The 19,892-nt window shown below is 43.4% G+C and overlaps 1 protein-coding gene across 3 annotated transcripts in view; it reads right to left on the minus strand.

Annotated features, from left to right (window-relative positions):
* Window positions 1-2,799: 2,799 nt before the first annotated feature.
* The window catches only part of Sobp (sine oculis binding protein homolog), a 158,988-nt gene continuing 141,895 nt past the window's right edge, over window positions 2,800-19,892 (minus strand). For 2 of the 3 annotated variants that reach the window (XM_078019536.1, XM_078019534.1), the window contains one exon: window positions 2,800-4,728. The gene's annotated coding sequence lies outside the window, so the exon portion shown is untranslated. Of the gene's footprint in view, window positions 4,729-7,621; window positions 11,695-19,892 lie in introns of those variants that run through there. The other variant, XM_078019535.1, reaches the window with a different exon arrangement.

Below are 19,892 nucleotides of genomic sequence, written 5' to 3' on the forward strand. Positions count from 1 at the left end.
TCAGAATTCTACCTTTCAGTCACGACTTGCAAGTGTCTCAGGCCCTGATGGGACAGCTCAGCCCTGAAGCCCACTGCTGGGTTCTGCCTCTTATTATTTGTGCCTTGGACAGAAAACCCCTCCATCTTCTTGACTATGTATTTGGCAATCAAATGGGGATGATGATGATGGTGATGGTAATGGCGATAATGATGGTTTTGATTGGTGGTGGTAGTGGTGGTGGTGGTGGTGATGTTGATGATGGTGATACTAGTGTTTCCCACACAGGGTGTGGTGGGAGTTAAATAAGTGGATGTGAGTAAAGCCCTTAGCATGGGGCCCTACACAAAGTAATCCTCACAGATGAGCAATTTCCTCTGTGAAGTCCCTCCTTCACTGGAAGAATCTCTGCTCCCCCACACGTGGTAGCAACACTTCATCCATCTAAGTCAAGAAGACAGAGTAAGAGGCACATTTGGTTATTGTAGGCTAACTTGCCTTCTAGAAATGTGTCCAAGGGTCAAGGAATGATCTCATCTCCAAGACTCTTCTGGGTAAAACATGTAATACTTCTGAGACCTGGATTCAGTGTTGAGCACAGAAACACAAGGGCACTGACTGAGTCTGGGGCCCCTTTGCCAAGGCACCTCCCTCCTTTGACCATCAGAAACACAAAAACACAAAATGAAGCTCTAGTGTGTCTTGACTGCATGGGATGATGGTTTTCAGGGGTTTACTGGCCTTTTCTAGTGTGAGGCCAGAGGATCGTAGTGCTTCAGGCCACCGGCATTTTCAGTTCTAAGGGGGCTGAACAGCTCTTCGAGGATGTACAGTTAGGAGGGCCACAGTGCCTATCTCTGAGGAGCCTGAGGACATATGAAGATTCAGTACAGGGCCAAAAGTGGCCTCAGCCAATTTAAACTGGAGGTACAGAGCCCAAGGGAGAAGCCACTAATTGCACTCCAGGGAATCAGGCTTGGTTCCATGGAGAGTTGGTGTGTGAACTGAGCCTTGAAGGGGGAGGCTTATTAATTTTTAAAATAATAATAATGAGGACTTCCCATATGCTGTACCTAGCAGATAGGAGGTAAAAAAGGCACGATCCTCCTCCTCAAGGACTCTGCAGACCAGTAAAGGGCAGGGACTGAATAAGCAGTGGGATCCACAGGGATCTGAGAGAGGGTGAGCAAAAAAGGCCTCTCCTCAGGGGTCTGGCTGTGGGAATTGCCCAGGGGACAAAGAAAAGACATCTGAGGCAGAGGCAGCTCATTGGGCAAGGACCCAGGACAGGGAGAGAGCAGGGCCTTTGGGAGTCAGTTCCTAATTCAGTCAGGTGGCCTATAGAAGAGGCTGGAGTGGGAGCAGTTGGGGGTAGAGAGGTAGCTGGCCAAAGGCCCAGTGTGTGCAAGTCACCTGCAAGGGGAGGGTGGCTTTGCAAAACTAAAACCAGGCTCCAGATGTGTGATGATATAAACCCTGGAAAATACCCAGACAAGGGTATTCTTAGCATGTGTCAGTGGGGCAGGGACCATGGCTTTACTCTTCTCTGGTGTCCCCTCAGCAGTAGGCATGGGCCTTGTGATCTGTGGGGGTCTGACCACTGCTGTGGAAAACATGGCCTGATTTACTCCTCAGAAAACAGTGCCCTCCATGCTGCCACACACACAGTAGGTCCAACGCACAATATCCATCACCGCACACCCCTCTTGGCTTAGACTAAAACGAAGGCCACTTTAGAGAAGGTTGAATCACGGCCACAAGTTTACAGGAAGGCAAAGTGGTCGTGAGGATGTCAATGCTTGCTTCAGATCAGAGGGAGGGCCTGGGTTCAGATCCTGAACCTCCTGGGCTTGCAACTCACCAGCTGTGTGACCTTGGGTGGTTACTAAACCCACTAAACTCTGAGGTTTTTTTTATTTGTTTGTTTGTTTTGTTTTTTAACATATAATAAAGAGAAAATAAGAGGCCCTTCTTTACAGGGTTACTATGAGGAAGAATGAGGCCACGCTTCTGTGCTCAACACATACTGGTTATTGTCCCCATAATTGTCCCATTTCTCTTGGTTTTGATAGCTCAAGAGAGAGCACCAGGATCAGGACAAGGAAGGGGAGGAGGAAAAGAGTTCTGATGGCTCATGAGATGCCACAGAGTCTTTTCTTGTGGGAACAAAGGTACCTTTTGTTTTCGGAAGGGTCAAAATGTTTGCTCGACAATCTTGGACTAGAGACAAAAGCAAAATCAATATCCTGGATGGCCGTCTCAGTGGCCAAGTCCTGATGAACAATGCTGTCAGGGACTTTGCACCAGACAGCTACAGCGGGGTTTCGGCCCCTGCCACATCCTGGCTGGGCTGCCTCTGTGGGGCTCAGCTTGGATGGAATCACCCTTGCAACATACCAGGAAACCTGCAAGATTCTCTCAGGTCTCCCAAATCCACAAGATGGTCACTCAGAGGAACCTCATGATGGTGTCTAAGATTTTAATGATTTAAAAATTCTAATCATTTTAATTTGGGTTTTGAAAATTACATTAATCAAGTGCGGGGCTCTGGACAAGTTTATTTGCTTTTCTAACCTTCAATTTTCTTCACCTGTAGAACCAAAGGATTAGACAAGATTTACATCGATTAGAGGCCTCAGTCTGCATAATAGCAGCAGCTTAGGGAGGACCAGTGCCTCCCTGTATCTCACCATCTTTGAAACTTACTAGGTTTAATTGAAAAAAATGTCTCCCAGCGGGAGAAAAATCATCACTTTCTGTAACAAGGAAAATAACAACAATAGTCATAATAATGAGAAAAAACAAATAAGCACATGTAAGTGCATTTTTTTTTTCTTAGAGATTTATTTTTGTTTGATGAATCTGACACCCATCAGGGAGAGAGGAGAATGTTGTAGGCCCAGCAGGAAAATGAGCACCCAGAACCAGGGCTGCTGCTTCCTGCATGGGTGGGTTTGGTGTTGGGGTTGGTTGGTTTAATTTGTGGCTGGAAGTTTTTCTTTTGTTCACTTTTATAAATCTCTCCCGGGGCTTGCGAGCTTTCCCTCCCTCCCGCCTCCCTTCCCTTGCCCCCCAAATTTCATTTTTAAAAAGCGAGCTCGCTCGCCAGGTGTGTCCCCCAAGCTCTCACGGCTCTAATAAATAAGGAGCACCTGTAAAACAGTAGCTTGACTTGTTAAGTGACTGTACAAAGGAGAATATAGAAATACAGTATGTACACCGCATCCGTGGCCCGGGGTGCCGCACGGCCAGGTGAGCCAGCCCGGCCTTGTCTACCGGTAACCCACCACCCCCCTACTGCGGCTCAGCGGCCTGGTGGGGTGGGGCACCCAGACCCCTGCAGAGGGAACAATTGCTTTTATTGGAGTTAGTAAACAGATACACTGAATCACAAGGTGATTTGATTTTTTTTTTTTTTTAGTTTTCTTCTTTTTTTGATTTTTTTCCTTAATTTTTTCTTTTTTTTTTTTTTTCTGTACTCATCAGAATGGGGTACTCCACGACTGTCTCACCGACTCAGTGCCAGTACACATGCTCTAGAGGACTTCTGGACTCGCAGCTACAACTGTACAAGTGCACACAAGTAAATCTACCCTGTTATCCTCCACCCACGGACTGAGGATCCCATTGCACGTTTCTCTTAACCGTGACAGGAGAAAGCAAACAGTGAAACAGAATCATGGGCGATCTTTCTCACTTTCCCTCTTGTTTTCATTGGTTCGTCCATGCCATTCTAATTATCATGAAAGGGCTCTGCGTATAGGGAGATTGTCTCACTGACTTCCTGGATCACCAAAAACCATCAGGGTTGAAATTTCATCCGAGTCTTTCGTGACGCCCAGCAAATATTCCCCCCTCGGATTATTTTACACCTTGAGGGCATTTTGGTCTTCAGTTCAACACTCTTGCTCTGTTCCCAAATGGGGCGCTATTTAGGGGAATTTCAAGAGAAAGCTGAGAAGAATAAACATTTACCGAGTTCTCTTGGCATTCAGTCTCTGAAAAAACCACAGTATAAACTATCCATGCTGCTTCTTACATCTGTCAAATCGAAAATTAAAAGCCATAAAAGTGTAACACTGAAAATATGGCATCAAAAAGGATAAAGGTGGCCTTTGTAAAAATAACAAGAAAAGTATATTAGCCAATAAAATATTCTAACTCTTCATTAAAAGTGCATCCTGGGCCGGACAGAGATGACTCTGAAGCTTTGGGACTCCAGTGCCATCCCTCTCCGCCATCAAAACGTGAACAGTATAGGTCCAAAACCATACAATGCAAATCACAATTCTTAGTGTAGCAGCAAAACCACAGCAGTTTTTAAAAAGATTTAAAAAAGATTTTTTTTTTTTTTCCCAATCCGTATCATCTTCCAGCCTGGGCCACTGAGCCTTGAAGATGGGGCGGGGAGAATACCTACATTGGTCCTTGTGGCTTGTTGGTGTTTTGTTTTGTTTTTTTTTTTAAACCAGGGGGCGAAATCCCTAAGTTCCTCTGGGGAAAAGCAGAGATGGTGGCAGCAGGAAGGCTGGGCCCGCTTGGTGGGTCCAAGACGTGCTGGCTTCTCTGGGCTAGAGGCCACCGAGGGAGGGCTGCTTCCTCCGAGATGCTTAATGACAGGAAGCGGCTTTATTTGCTTGAGTTTTAGCCAGAGGGGGTGGTGAGCTGACCAGCTGGTGTCATTGGATGGCGTGACATGGTTTGCTCCGCGCCCTCTCTCCATGCAAGGTACCCTGGGAGTGATCGTTCCTGGGAAAAGAGGAGAAGGGGCCATCAGAATGCACTGGACCAAATCCCCACCGACCCACCCTGCCCAGCTGGGGAGAACCCAGGCATGAGTCAGGAAGCAGCACGATCTGCCAGTTCAGACCTAGGATGAGCCCCCAAAACGAAGGCACAGCGTGATTTCGGCATGAGTCTCATTCATGGTCTGCTCCGGGTCAGCCCTGCCAGCTTTGTGTGAGGAAATGAAACTCGAGCCCTTTTTGGAAGACCATAATGAGCACCGCGCACCACGCCCTCACCCCGAAGACCGCAGCATCCTTTGCAACCCAGCCACTTTTACCCTCCCCGTGACTGCCTGCTTAACCCACAGGAGGTCTTTGGAGTCATCCAAGGTCATTCCAAATCGAGGCAAGGTCACTAGGGAACCCTGGAGCTCCAGACCTTGCCCTTGTACTCCATGGGTCAGCTCTGGAGTTTGCAGAAGGAAGGCCCAGAGATTCGCTCTTTAGCCAATGACGTTACCATGAACACATGGACTTCTCATCAGGAGTTTCCTACAGAGGCAACGGAGATGGGAGAGAGGGTTGCCCCTCTCTCTTTGAGGGTATTGCCTGTAAAGGTGAGGTGTTCACATTCCTTCAGACCCAAAATGAAAAGGAACAAAGGACTGGAAGACAATAAACCACCCACCGGGGGCCTTGGGACCTGGGATCCTAGTGCAGGGACTCTAAATGCAATTTTTCACCAGGTTCCATCCCCACATTTACCACAGACATGAGGCTCTGCCTCTTCATCTCCACTGGTTTATTTCATTTGCTTTCAGTCCCTTGGTCCAAAAGACAGCCTACTGAGGACTTCAGTCACTTTCAGGAAGTAGCCACTTCCATGTCTGTCCAGGGAACTATGAAGTCCCTGAGGTCCAGGGCTGGGGCTGTCTCAGGCACGCCCGTACGCTCTTCCCAGGTTCAAGAGTCTGGCCTAATGCCTTTGTGCCAAATGAATGAGAGTCAAGCAGTTCTCTTCCTCTTAATAAATGGGGACATCAGAAATATAAAAGGGCAAAAGTTGGTTAATGTGCCGTGGGGACAGAGGACTTACATCTTTACAACTATTGAGATTATTCTCAGAACAATGAACAGATAATTTCAGAGAGGTGTTGAATTTAGTACTTGAAAGGACCCCAGACATAACATACAAGAATTTCCTCGTTTTATGGCAGCCACAGAGAAACCTGGAAACTTGCTCAGGGTGCTTGCAACATGAATTGAGCACCAGAGTGAGGAGGTCAAATGTCCACTGGGAGAATTAAGTAGAAGCTTGTGCTTTGAACCCTGCTATCCAAATCCTGGTGTTAATGGCAATGATAATAATCATCAGCCAAAAACAAGGTTTGAAAAACTCAATGTGCACGACAGGAAATGCCTGAGTTCCCCAAATCACATTAAATCACCAGATCTGTGAGCATTTAATATGTATATTAAATAACCAAAGTGAAAATGCAAAACACCACAAATATGCAATGGGGGTGGAATTACAAGGCCATGGAAACCTTTTCATTTGGCATGGTCAGATTTGGAAATGGAGATATTTATCTCTGAATAAAAAGCTCACATTACCCCCCTTCACACACACACCCGCTTTCTTTTTCTTTTGAGAATTAGATACAATGGAGAGGAGGAATATAAAAACAAAAAAAGATTGCAGGGCAGAGCAGCCCATGTCTATAATTCCAGCTATAGGAGGCTGAGGCAGGAGGATCGCATGTTCAAAGTCAGCCTCAGCAACTTAGTGAGAACCTGTCTCAAAATAAAGTCTAAAAAAGGGCTAGGGATGTAGTTCATATGGCTCATAGGCAGAATGTTCCTAGTTTCAATCCCTAGTGTCCCCCACCACATAAGCCATCAAGAATCACTATCAAGCTGGACATTGTAGCGCATGACTGTAATTCCAGCTACTCAGGAGGCTGAGGCAGGAGGATCAAGAGATCAAAGCCAGCCTCAGCAAAACCGAGGGCCTAAGCAACTTAGCAAGACACTGTCTCTAAGTAAAATACAAAAAAGGGCTGAGGGTGTGGCTCAGTGGTTAAGTGTCCCTCTGTTCAATCCCTGGTACCTAAAAAGAACTAAAGGAGAGGCCACAAAATATTGGGAAAGAGCTGTGGAAATGACAAGTGGGTCCAAAAAACACAGGGATAACTTCATCTGGGGACAGTTCTTTTGCATTTATTGAGCAGCCTGGAAGTTGCTGTGGAAGGAGGAAAACGATCTCCACCTCTGGGCCTGGGACCAAAAGTGACTGAATCTTGGAATCTGAGGGAACCTCTGAATTCCTTAAAAAGGAAGAGAAAAAGAAGTGTTCAATATTTCCTCCAGTGACTGGGAAACACCACCATTTTTAATTGCTTACTCAGGAATGCTGCAACTGCTTTTTCAATGATGTAGCTTTTTCTTTAATGTAATCACCCCAAAAGAAAAAAAAAAAAAAAGGAATCTCTCTCAACTAAGTTTCTTTGTATTCAAATCACCTTTGGACAAAGACCAAACATGCCCAGCATACTAGGAGAAAATTTTCAGGCTTTCATAAGAGAGTGGGAAAACGGGATTATAATGAGAGCCATTCTGGAACCTTAACTACAGCGTTTGCCATCCCAAACACTATAATAATCATTATTATTCTCTGGTATCTATTATTGTCTGGTAAATAATATGTGTTTTCCCGCAAAGTTCTAAAGGGTGCAGCTGCACTGCGCTCTATTTTTTGCAGCTCAGCTCTGAAACCTCCCTACACCGAGCTGATTTGAAGACAAGAGCAAAGTGGACCACTTCTGCCTTACATTCCCTCTCACCTCATTCTTGCATGCCTGGGACACCCCCAGAGGCTAGTTGGTGGCAGTACAAGCCCCTTTCTGCTGGTAACATTTGAGGAGGGGGTGGTCCTGAAGTCAGTCTCCATGGCTCTGGATCTGGCTCCAGCTCTGCCCGCCTCATTGGGCAAATAGAGCTCTGGAATTACTGATAATTAAGAACCAAGTGTGGGCTTCACTCTCCTCTGTTTATTGGTACTGGCCAGCAAGGTAGGGAACCCAACAGAGATGGGAGGGAGCAAGCTCAGATTTTAAAAAAGTGGACAGAGCCTGGAGTCCTTGCCCCACGGAGGGATCCAGTGGAAAATCAGTCCTCTCTAAGTTTCTTCTTCTGTGCAAAAGGAGAAATTACAACAGTAAGGAAGACAGAGACCCAAATGATAGTCCAGCATTGTCCTCATTAGCTGGGTAGCCTTGGGCCTGTTCCTTTCCCACTTCTCCATATCCCTAAGCCTTGACTCCTTCCTCTGTGACACTGGGGCCTGGGTGACACTTTATATCTTCCATCTCTTACATGCTGTGATTGTGGGATTTTTAGAAAAAAGTTGGTATCAAATATATAGTATTAAAACTTGAGAAGCTAGAAATTAACCTATTGCTAGTATATAAGGAAGCCTACTAATTTTGTGGACCTTTAAGTCCAAAATTTTAGTCTCCTTTGCCCTAATGTCACAGATGTAAACATTCCTGTGTGTGTGCACAGGCACACAGGTACACATGTACACACATACACACACACACACACACACACACATATCTCTGGTAGAGATTTTTGGAATGCCTTTGAATGCAAGGGGTTCTGGGAATGTGACCATGCTTCTACCTCACATCTGGATTTCCCCCTGAATTAAGTGTTTTGTCTGAAGGCAGGATAACTTGGCCCTGTGATATAGGGATTCCTCACACACACAACCACATACAAACAGGCTCATCTCTAGCACCACGTATGAAGGCTGATACCACCATGTATGGCCTCGATTGGGTACAGATGGCCAGTTATCTTCAGAATGCCAGGTCTGCCTGTCGCCTTTGGCTAGAAGAATGAAACATCCTCTCTCAGAATCATAAGTGCACAATGAGAGTGCTGAGTAATTCTCTGTCCACCTGGAAAGTCAATTTCCCATTTCATGAGGGAAGCATTGCTAAGAATGTGATTTAGTTACTCATCCTCCTTTATCACACAGAAATTTCCAGAGAACTATAAAGATCAAAAATGGGTCTGAAAACTATAGGTTTTTTTTTCAATGTTAATACTGTCAAAATATGGACATTCTCCCCTGAACACTTTTGACCTTTATAACTTGAGACTTATGTTGTTGCGTTTCACAGTTTCCAGGAAGCCAGTCCCCAAAGTAAATGTGTATCTAGAGAAAAATGTCTGTCTCATTCTACAACCCAACATTTCCAAGCCAGCCTTTCTGTGGCATGAGATTCCACCACAACCCGGAAGCCTGCCTCTATTAATCTAACTCATTTTTCAAGCTCTCACTCTTATTTCCTTCCTTAAATACCTTTGTCATACATTTGTCCTGTCTTACTCAGTTAAAAGGCAAGTTCTCCCATATTCATCCCCAGGAGTCTTCAACCCTGTGGCACCAGCTCACCAATGTGTAAGAAATGCCTGCTGCCCAGCCCGCTTGCCTTTGTCCGATAGGCCCTAGCAGACAGCCACTCACTTGGGCACTGCTGCCCATCACTTATCACAGTTAAATACAGCCATTACGTGCTGGCCGCGGCAACGCTGTTTATCTGGGACAATAACGAGTCCCTGAGGATTGGACTGCTCTCAGGTAGCTGCAGCTATTCTGGGGCACTCACAGGGTAGTGCTCTGTGGTCAATGAACAGAGCCGCCTGCACCTGCTGATAAACTCTGAGTGCGATGCCAGATAGTGGTCTCCACACTGAGCCCATCCTAGAAGAGATACTATGGCTTGGCAAGGTTTTGCTGAAAAGTGGTTTCCTTCCTCCCCTGTTGACTATGGCTTCATAAAGAGTTTGAAATGGTTTTTACCAGAATGGAAACTTTATGTTTGAAGCAGATGGCATCTCTTTTCTTAGAACTCATTAATTGATTAAAATAATTGGAAAATAGCCTTTCTTTCAAGGGTGATTGTGACAGGGAATGACCCAGGGTAAGGAGAGCATGTGGTGACCACGGTTGGACTTCAACTCAGCTCAGCGCTGGGCTGTGGTCTGAATTCCAGGCACCCTGTGCCTTTTAAAATCAAAAGCTCACGTACATTTAAGACCACATATAAGGTCTTAAAAATAAGGTTTTAATTTTTTTTTAATGATTTGCTCCATTATTCTTTAGTCAATAAAAGTCGGAAACATTTAAGACTCATTCCTGGGAAAACCCCATTTTTATTTGGTTTAGAAAGGAAATTTTTATTCCTCTTTGCAGGTTCTATAAGTTAAATGGGGAGAGAAATCTGTTTGTTCCTACAAGTGGTCACAGCTTTTTCTTACTGACCTCTGCAAGTTTCTGAGGGACAACAAACTTGGGCCCCACTCTTACGCACTCACCTGTCTTATTCTCAGGCTGGGCTCTGATCCTTTTTAACCTCAACTCCATTCTGGGAGTTGACGAAAACCAAACGACCCAGTCTCTGGCCCTTTGCTAAAAGCACTGAGGGATTTGTGACTAATGATATACGTTTTTAATTTTTACTTTTTACAAACATACTGGAGCAGGAGGCTATGTCCATACCCCGTCCCCACCACACACACAAAGAAGACTTACATGATATAATGTTCTGCTGGAAATTTTGAAAAAAGAGCCCAGAGCCTTATGCCCCTGACTTTCAGGACTAAGGACTTCTTCCTATGGTTTGGGAAGCTTCAGGATCTTCAAAGACAGGTATCAATTTTCTTTTGAGCATCTCTTTATGTCAAATACTGGACTAGGTATTTTTATGTGCTAATTTCACTGGAAAATAAGTCTCTTTATATACTCATTTCTCTTATACACTTATTTCACAAAAATAATAATGCTCCTGAAGTGTCCATTTTACAGATGAAGCACTTTGCCAGGAAGGTTAAAGAGTTTACTTGCTCAAGGTCACTATGTAGAAAGGGTGACTTGCAGGACCCCAAAGTCCAGGCTCCCCTACTCAGGAAGTGCTACCCCCAGTCCATCTCTCCCCTTTATAATCATGACAGTGGTGGGAGATCACAATGTCAGAGGTATAAGTGGCCCTACACAATCTAGCTCCCTTGCTTTGCAAACAAGAACTCTGAGCAAAGTTCTTTGATTAGGGAAAAAAAAAATGCATTTTCATTCAAGTCCCATTCAATACACAAACTAGCTGATGAGCAAGAGATAGGGTTCTGTGACTCAGCAGGTCCCTGGCCTGCTGCTTTCCTCCTCTCTCCCCCTCTGTGACTGTGACTACAGGAGCTGGTGTCACTGCTTCCCTGTTAGAGATGCTAAGTCCTAGATGAATTAAGTGACTTGTCCAAGGTGTCAGTGAAAAGGTCAGGGTCACATTCCTCCTCTGATTTCTACCACTCTACACTTCTCAAGACTGTTTCCTTCCAAATTTCTGACTTGGACAAAAACAAAATAGTTTATTATGTTATTATGAAGATTTAACTTGTTATCTATTATCTGAACACAGGCATTTTAGGTGACAAAAAAGGAACACAGAAAAAAAAAAAACAGCTTCACATGGCAAGTACCTACCTATGGCCTGTGGATCAATAGCAGATTTTAAGATTTTAAATTATGTTTGGAAAAGCAGTCTTCCCTATACTTTATTTATACTTCACAACCAGCCCATTGAGAGAGAGAGAGAGAGAGAGAGAGAGAGAGAGAGAGAGAGAGAGAGAGAGAGAGAGCTAGCTAGCTTCATATTAGCAAAACAAACAAAAGAAAACCTGGAAAAAGTAACAACAAGAATACTGAATTTTCCTCTTAACAGCAAAGGGGATGGAGTGGGGGTGGTTAACAGTTGATTTTCTGCTGACTTTCAGCCCCTTGAGCCCAGATGTGCAGGTGTGTCTATTTCCCCTCTGAAATCAGCTGCCTGATGTGAGGAAGTCATGCAGTGGGTGGCAAAATATGACTCTGGTCCTTGGCACAGGTCGTGTAACTCAAGCAGCTTCGGTCGGATCCTGTGTCCCACTGGAAGGAAAAGCAGATGAGGATTCAGGTTCTAATCCTGGCTGTGCCACTCTGCGACCTTGAGCGATTGCCCTTTTTGTCCCAGCTCATACTTGAAAAAGTGAAATGAGAGATTTTATGAGAATTTCTGGAATGGTTTCCCTCGCGTCTGCACTTGACAACATGGAAGTGTTTGATTCTTTTCCATTACAATCCAAGGCAAGAAGTCCTGGGCTGCACCAGGACAGTTCTTAAGAATAAGCATCTCCTATGAGCGAGGTAGCTCCTGGGCATTTTAACTTAGGTTGTTTAAGCTGGAGCTGATGATTCTTTGAAGTAGAGGTTATCATCTTCATTTTTCATACATAAAAGATATGCCCAGTGGTTTTGCATATGAACTCCAGAGTCAGTCAAATTCCAGTACTGCCATTTACTGGCCACATGACTGGGTAAAAATCTCTCACTTCTCTGTGCCTTGGTCTCTTCTAAAGTGGGTTTAAAAATAGTCTCCCCTGGCATAGTTGTTGGTATGCAGCATTTGGAACATTGCCTATGTGTAGAACATATAGATCATACTTAATGAATATAAGCTGTTAAAATTATTTAATGAAACAATGCAGGCCCAGGGAGCTATAAAAATGTGCCCAAATCCTCCCAGACAGTAAGGGACACAGCCAGCTTTCATTTCCAGGCAGGTCTCACCCCAGCCCTGAGCTCTTCCCCCAGGAGATGAAGCCTTTCCAACAGGACAGTAAGTGCCATACCTAGGGCACCCACGATGAGCCACACCTCACATGTTCCCTTACCCCGTCCCTCACAGCAATCTTGTCATTACTCATGACACACATACTGAGGCTCAGAGAGTTTAAGTCACTTCCTGCCTCACCTATTAAATGGCTCCACTAGGATTTGAACCCAAGCCAGCTCAACTCCAGGGCAGTTCTTTTCCACTAAACCACACTGCCGACACCCTTCTCTACTAGGAGCCCATTGTCACTGCATGTGGAAGCTTCCAGTCTATAGATCTGGAAATGAGAGAAGAGGACATCTTCAGGAAGTTGCCAAAACCCCTTAAAAGTAGCTGCGGACCCTGGGAGGACCTGTCTCAACTCAGAAAATCTCTGTAGATGTATCCTCATAATGAGCCACCTAGGCCCCCCTGGGGCTCATCAGTCCAAGGACTGGGAGCTGGGCATGTCACTGTGGTCACTGCCACATCTATGTGGTCCCCATCAGGAACTCTTTTGCTTTAAGAGCTGCCCCCAACCACTGCTCAATCCTGGACATTCTTAGTTCCCCCAAACAAGACAAGGTCACAAGGCAACGTCCCACACTGCACCCTTGCCCAATGGCCTCCCCTCAGAGTTGCTGGCTGGGCAGAAGGGAGGCAGTTTCCATGACAACCTGCCTCCAGCATCCCCCAGTTGTTGGACTTGGAAATGGTCTTTTGTTGTAAGGTTTCCTTCCGCTGTGAGCTGTGAAGTCTTAGGCCCATTCTGGGACAAAGAAGTTATTCCCATTGTCCTGCTACAATGGCTTTACATACTTAAAATTTAGATGTGACAGCTGATACCCCTCTGTGATAACATTCCACAATGATAACCCACCGCTGGTAATTAGCCTGTCATCAGCATGTGATGCGTAGCTTCAGTGATGCCAGTCTTTTCTCACTTTCTTTCAGTCCATGAACAGCTGCTAAAACAATTTCCCACAGATTTCATTCTTTCACTCTTCTGCTCAAGGTCTCAGTGATGTTGCCCGAATGCATCCAGGACCAATGTCTCCACCTGTAGTCGCCCCACCTTGCTTTCCACCAGCCTCATGCTCCCCACCCTCTGTGGTCAAGTGCTCCGGCTTCAGCTTACTGATACTGTAAGGTCATTCTAACACAGCCTGCTTTGCTGTACTTGTGTGTCTTTTGACATTCAGCTGCACCTGTGTGTCTTTTGACATTCAGCTGCATCCCTCATTCCTGCACTGTGGACCCCCAGCCCATGCCACTCCTCATGTTGAGAACCCAACTGAACTCATCTGCTTTAAGGAAACACCATCAAGGTTAGCTCCATTAGCTGTCTCTCAACCAAGACTCTTCTCATTCATTTGCTCAACAAATACTTGTGTGCCCATCTGCCTGTCCTTGTGCTAGGCACTTGGTTACAAGGAGTGAACTGGACCCTGCATGAAGCCTACTGTCTGCAGTATCAGATCAGTTTGCAGGTTCTGGGTGTTGCTTCTAAAAGTGACAATGTTGTTTTTTGTCTCTTGGTTTCTAAATAAGTCAGGGACATGTGCCACATCTCCCCCGTCCTTTTTTCTCCTTTTTAAAAAATTCTTTCTCCTCCACTCCCCACCCCACGTTTTAATAACAATGATATGAAAAAAGTCAGTGTTAGATACTGTTAGTGAAAAATGGATTATATTTTACCCTCTAGAGAAATTTATGAAGACTCTCTCTGAACCATAAATGAGCAAAAGGAACTACCTCCCTCTGTTTGGATGTTAGAAGTTTATTAAGCTTTATGGATTGTAATATATGAATTAAATACAAATTAAAAACTTATAAAATCCAAATGTAGAACAAAATTTTAAAAGATTTCTGTGCATAACCCACCCCAACACACACACACACACACACACACGCACACACGCACGCACACACACACATGCACACACACACATACACACACACACACACACACACACACACACACACACACACACAAAGCTAAGACAGAGAACAAGGTGATGGGCCAGCTGATCAGTGAGAAGCATTGTCAGAATTGGGACTAGAACCCTGAACCAACAGCCCTCGTATTCATGTGCAAGTTCATAACGTTTTCCACCAATTTTTTTAAAAATAATTTTTCAATTAGTATGTGAGATTCATGTTGCTCAAACTTTGGGGAACATGAAAATAGCCATTAAGTCCCATGTTTATGATGTCATCATCATATTAAATGGGACAAATGGAGGGACCTGGGTATATTTTTGGTTTGGCAAATTCTAGAACTATTTTTTCAAACATTTGGGGTTTGGCTAAAATCAAACCTTATTTTGCCAAGCACTTTGGCCTTAATTTTTAAACCCACGTGTATTTTTAAAAGAAATTCAATCTATATGTTTCTGACTCATTTACACTTAACTCATGAAAATGCTGTTTGGGAAGAACTATTAGATGTTGAAGCAAGTTTATGAGCCCTTTTAAGCCTTCTTTTCCCCCATTTTTACCAGAAAGTTATATTTTTGCTAGCCATAAAATGGTCTGTGATCAGTTTGATTTATAACCTCCAAAGTTTAAGTGTATTCTGCGTTTGAAAAATATTTTCCCCCTCCTCTTTTCTATAAGTTCCCAAACGGGCTACCTACAATGAAGACAAGCTCCCATACCTTACTTTCTAAGATAGCTGAAGGTGTATTCTGAATACATTCTATCTGCCAATAAATTGTCCCTAAGACATCTGGAGGAGAACTATAACACTTAAGTTCACATGGACCTGGACTGAGATCTGACATACTAATGGGCAGTTTACTAATTACTCTTAGAATAAGAAGAAGCAGAGGCCAGGCACCATGGCCCATGCTTGTAATCATAGTGGCTCAGGAGGCTGAAGCAGGAGGATCACAAGTGCAAAGCTAGCCTCAGCAACTTATTGAGGCCCTGTCTTAAAATAATAAATAAAAGGGGCTGGGGATGTGGCTCAATGGTTAAGTGCCCCTGGGTTCAATCCCTGGTATCCAAAAAAAAAAAAAAGAAAAGAAAAGAAAGAAAGAAAAGGATTGAAACTCAAAGCGGTTCAAACTAGAAAGAACACTTTACATTTTGTGTACTGGAGAATTTTTTTAATCACAGATAACCAACCCTGTTTATAACTTTTTATACATTTTAAAAATTAGCTGAATCTACTAAAAATGACATTTGAATTAGAACCAGAGAAGCAAGAACGTGCCTGCATGCTACAGCGGCTTCATCCTGCATCCTCTGGAATGATGCTCAGATACCGCTCAATTATAGTATTCTAGTGGGAGAAGGCTTTTGGATAAAGTACTTAAAAATGGCTTATAAATATTTAAAGTATAAGCATCTAACAAATCATAATGACAAAGTTTTACATTTAACCACATGTGCTCCAAATATCTTGAAATTACTCTAAATATGGGTTTAAAATATCAAAAGGGCTTGTTGATGGGATGCAGAACTTCATAGGGAAACTTAAACCTGATCATTCTTGCTCCCACAACACCCAATCTGCACAATTTTTAAAGTGTGCCTGTGTAGATTTCTTTAGAAAAAGATCATGTTACAGTCCGAATTTCCAAAACAAGAGTGGAAGGATGAAATATAGGGTTTCCCCTTCTCTCACCAAATGCAGTTTAGCCACTTTGCTTCTAGATAATTTGTTATTGTAGGTTGGCTCAAATTTAAGACAGTAACATTTTAGAAACACTTGGAGAACTAAGCCAGCTGCAAGGAGGATATCATTACAAATTGAGACACATGTGTTATATGGGAACACCATTCATTTCCAATATCAAAACTGTGTCTAGGGAAATAAGCCATGCAAATGAGGGAGATATATACTTTTTAATGACATTTTGGGGACATTAGGTCAAAGTTTCATCTCAAATGAGTTCATAAAGTGTGTTTTCCCCTTCAGTTCTTTAAATACTATCAGTCACATTCTTACTTTCTTTTTTACCCAAACAAAACGTAGCTTGGCATCAAAGACAACACGCCATAGGTTCGGACTGGGAAATGAGAAGACAACCAGCACTGGGGCAGCCAAACATCTGAATGGGAATGTGACAAACACAGTTCTGTCCCCTCAGCTTTGTGGAAAGGCAGTTCTGCCCCTGGGGGTCCCTGCTCCCTATCCAGGGTTGTGTAGTAGGGCAACATGGTGCCCAGGCACAAGCATCTTTTGGCTTTGGGTGGTAACTCAGTCCTAGAAGTGGCAGAGTTAAGAGATCTCAGGGACATCTTGTCTGGTTTGCAATTTAAGAATAATTAGGAGTTCACTCAGGAGCTAGTTTAAAGCACTAGAGGCCAATCCCAAGTTGTACCATTTGTTGTCTTCGTCGTCATTGGTTTCTGCTCCATTTTCACTAGAACCTCTTAAATGATAAACAACAAATACACAAAACAAATTTGCACGTGCTTCCCTCCCTGTTGTTGATGGCCATGTGTTCTCAATCCTGATCCTACCCTACTTTCCTCCCAAGCCCAATGCTGTGGAGCTCCACAAATCTTGAGGAGCACTATGGAGAATGTACAGCTGCCATCTGAGATGTCATTTACTCCTTTTCCTTGAGAATGGGATGCTATTAAATGCCACCAGTGCTGTTTATCTCCTAAAGCTAGTTTCTTTGAGCAAATTCTCTTTATGCCTTTTGAAGGCATTAATAAAAAAAAAGTCTACATAAGCAGAATGCATTACCTTGACATCCACCCACATATAAAGTGTTTTGCACTTAAAATGGCAACCGAAGGATACAGAAAAATTTCTGTGTGGAACATGGTGAAGGAAAATTGAATGCCCCCACCCTGTCCCTTTGGCATGGTCTCGTTGACAGGAAAGTGTGGAAAAGGCAGGGTGACCGGGTAGAGGTAAGTGTTCCACCGCATGAGGTAAGTGTTCCATGCTGTCTTGTGTTCTGTTCCTCAGACATTGCTGCCCCTCTGAAATGCTTGTCTGCACGAAGGTAGGTGTAAATGATTGGACCATGATGCACAGGCAGCCACTCAGTGACAAGGGAGTGATTCATGGAACCCAGTCCTGGAGCCTATTTCAGCTCAAGTTTGGCATAGAATCTAAGCACATCCAGTCAATTCTAATTTCCTTTCTCAGGTGAGAAAGTATACTGGAGAGCTGGAGGAATAGGGAGCACTCCTAGATATCTGTCCACAATGTCCCTGCATTTATTGACCTGCCCATTTTTTTTCTGACTCCAGCCATCCTGCTCTCTGGGCCTCAGTGGCAGGGTAGATGGGTTTCTCATAGAATAATGGCATCTCTCAATACCATATAAATTTTGAAAGTCTAAGTGCCAGGGAAGCACCTAGTTTATTTCTTTTCTTGCTTCCCTTTACTTCTTTTTCCATTTGCCAGGTATGGTAAGTTGAAACTTTTGCATTGTGTCAATAAGGCAATCTTTTCAAGGCAAATACTACATTTTTGTAGCTGCAATTGTGGTTTTGCAACATTAGACCCATAGCAAAAATTGCCAAAAGTAAATGCTAATTTTTAAAGAAACCTTACAATTAATTAGACTTTCTCAGAGAAATGAAAAAGTCCAACTTAGATATTACTAAATCTATGGGCCTCTTCTCCCAAGAAAATGCCTCTATGATAGGCACATTAAACTGTCCACGAAATTTCAGGGGGCGCTGCTAAAGGCCATCCAGATGGACTAGTCCATGGGGCCACGAGACCAGCATTGGGGAGCTGCCACATGGACTGGAAGGTGTGAAGATCACATCCAGGACTAGTGCTGCACTTGCACCAGCCTGTGTGGGTCCATCTTAAAAGTTTATGCATTAAGCACTTTTCTAGCCTCATCCTAGTTCCAGGCCTGCTGAAGACGGAAGGTTTTGACTATTTCTGAAAATAATAATAACATGGTTGCATATTATCTCAAATTCCATCATAATCTGATTGACACGATCTCTAAAAGTCAAATTCTTGCACACTAAAATCCTCCCTTTCAAGCCCTTTGTCATGAGGGTTAACATGGACTCAGCAGCTCATTAAATGGGACATGTCTATGGCCCATCTTGACATTGTTCATCCTTAAAGCTTTCCTTTGCAAGTCTGGAATGATCACAGCAAGGACACTCTCAGGTCCTTGACAAAGACGCCCACTAACGGATGGACATGACACCAACCTGACCTGGTGGCTTCTCATTGACTCTTCGAAGTACCTTTTAGTAGAGACTAAAACTATAAGGCCAACTGCATTCTGACAGACAAGGCTAACCTTTAACTCAGAGACTGTCACCAATGAGCATTTCAACCATTTTATATACTGGAACCTTAAACAGCTCAAGTTTGGCACATAATCTGAGCACATCCAGTCAATTCTAATTTCCTCTTGTCTCTTTCAGTTTTCCTTCCTTCTTCTGCTTTAAAAGTGGGCTACCATAGTATTGTTTCAAATAATAATACTATTATTGTCATATTATTATACAATAATAATACTTTTTTCTTCAATTTCAGTCCGAGAGACCAAACTGGTAAAAAGTTACTTGCTACCTCCTCCTTTTTGGCTTTCCTAATGAGATGAACCCCTCACCTTACAATAATTGGTTCTGGGATTGAGGCTGCATGACCAAATTAAGAAGTCAACATTACAGGTCCCCCCTCCAGCTCCCTCAGAGAAAATGCAGAGCTGAATCTTACTGGTGATCCCAAATCATAGAGTCAAGACCAGAGAAAAGAGTTTCATATTTTCTTTCTATATGTTTCTGTGGTTCTAGAAACAAACAAACTTGGGAACCATAAAGGTGGGAAGTTGTATGGACCTGTTATTCCTGGAGAATGGAAGAGCAGGGGTAAAAGGGTTGTTCCTGGAACACATATTTTCCATTGATTATTTTACTTAAAGAGAATACTTCATTTCCCTGGAAAACTGAGGAGGGGGAACATTTTCTTTTGAATATATTCAAACATTTGCAAATGGTTACTCTGAACTCCCCAATGTACCATAAACAAGTGTAAACTATAGAAATTCAGAAAAATGTACAAATACAAACAGCTATCCCCCAAGCACCCAGGCAAAGACAAAGAAGGGAGTATTTCATTTATAAATGGAATTCTTTGTGGATAGAATAGTTTGAGAAATGTTTATACATTGTTTTCCTTATTATTTGTGGGTATGCTTTTTTCCCCTAGCTACAGAAGCTGCAGAACTGGTATTTAGAGTCTTAAAAGTTGAAGATTAAAGGGAGTTTACAACCTTTTACAATCTTCAACTAAACAATTAGTTCTGCATCTGGAGAAAAATCATTTGAAATCATTTATAGTTGTATCAACAAATAAAAAAACATAAAGTCAGGTTCAGAATAACTTGGAAATGGGAGGGGAGGCTGTAATTTGCAAGGAACTAACAAATATGATGATTTCATCAAAGACCACTATAGCTGGGTTGTTTTCAGATACAGTCTGCTTTGGATCTATTTTAAATGTTTTTTTTTTTAAATCATAATACTGTAGAGACAGGTG

The sequence above is a fragment of the Ictidomys tridecemlineatus genome, chromosome 8 (genome assembly GCF_052094955.1).
Source record: "Ictidomys tridecemlineatus isolate mIctTri1 chromosome 8, mIctTri1.hap1, whole genome shotgun sequence".
Taxonomy (NCBI): domain Eukaryota; kingdom Metazoa; phylum Chordata; class Mammalia; order Rodentia; family Sciuridae; genus Ictidomys; species Ictidomys tridecemlineatus.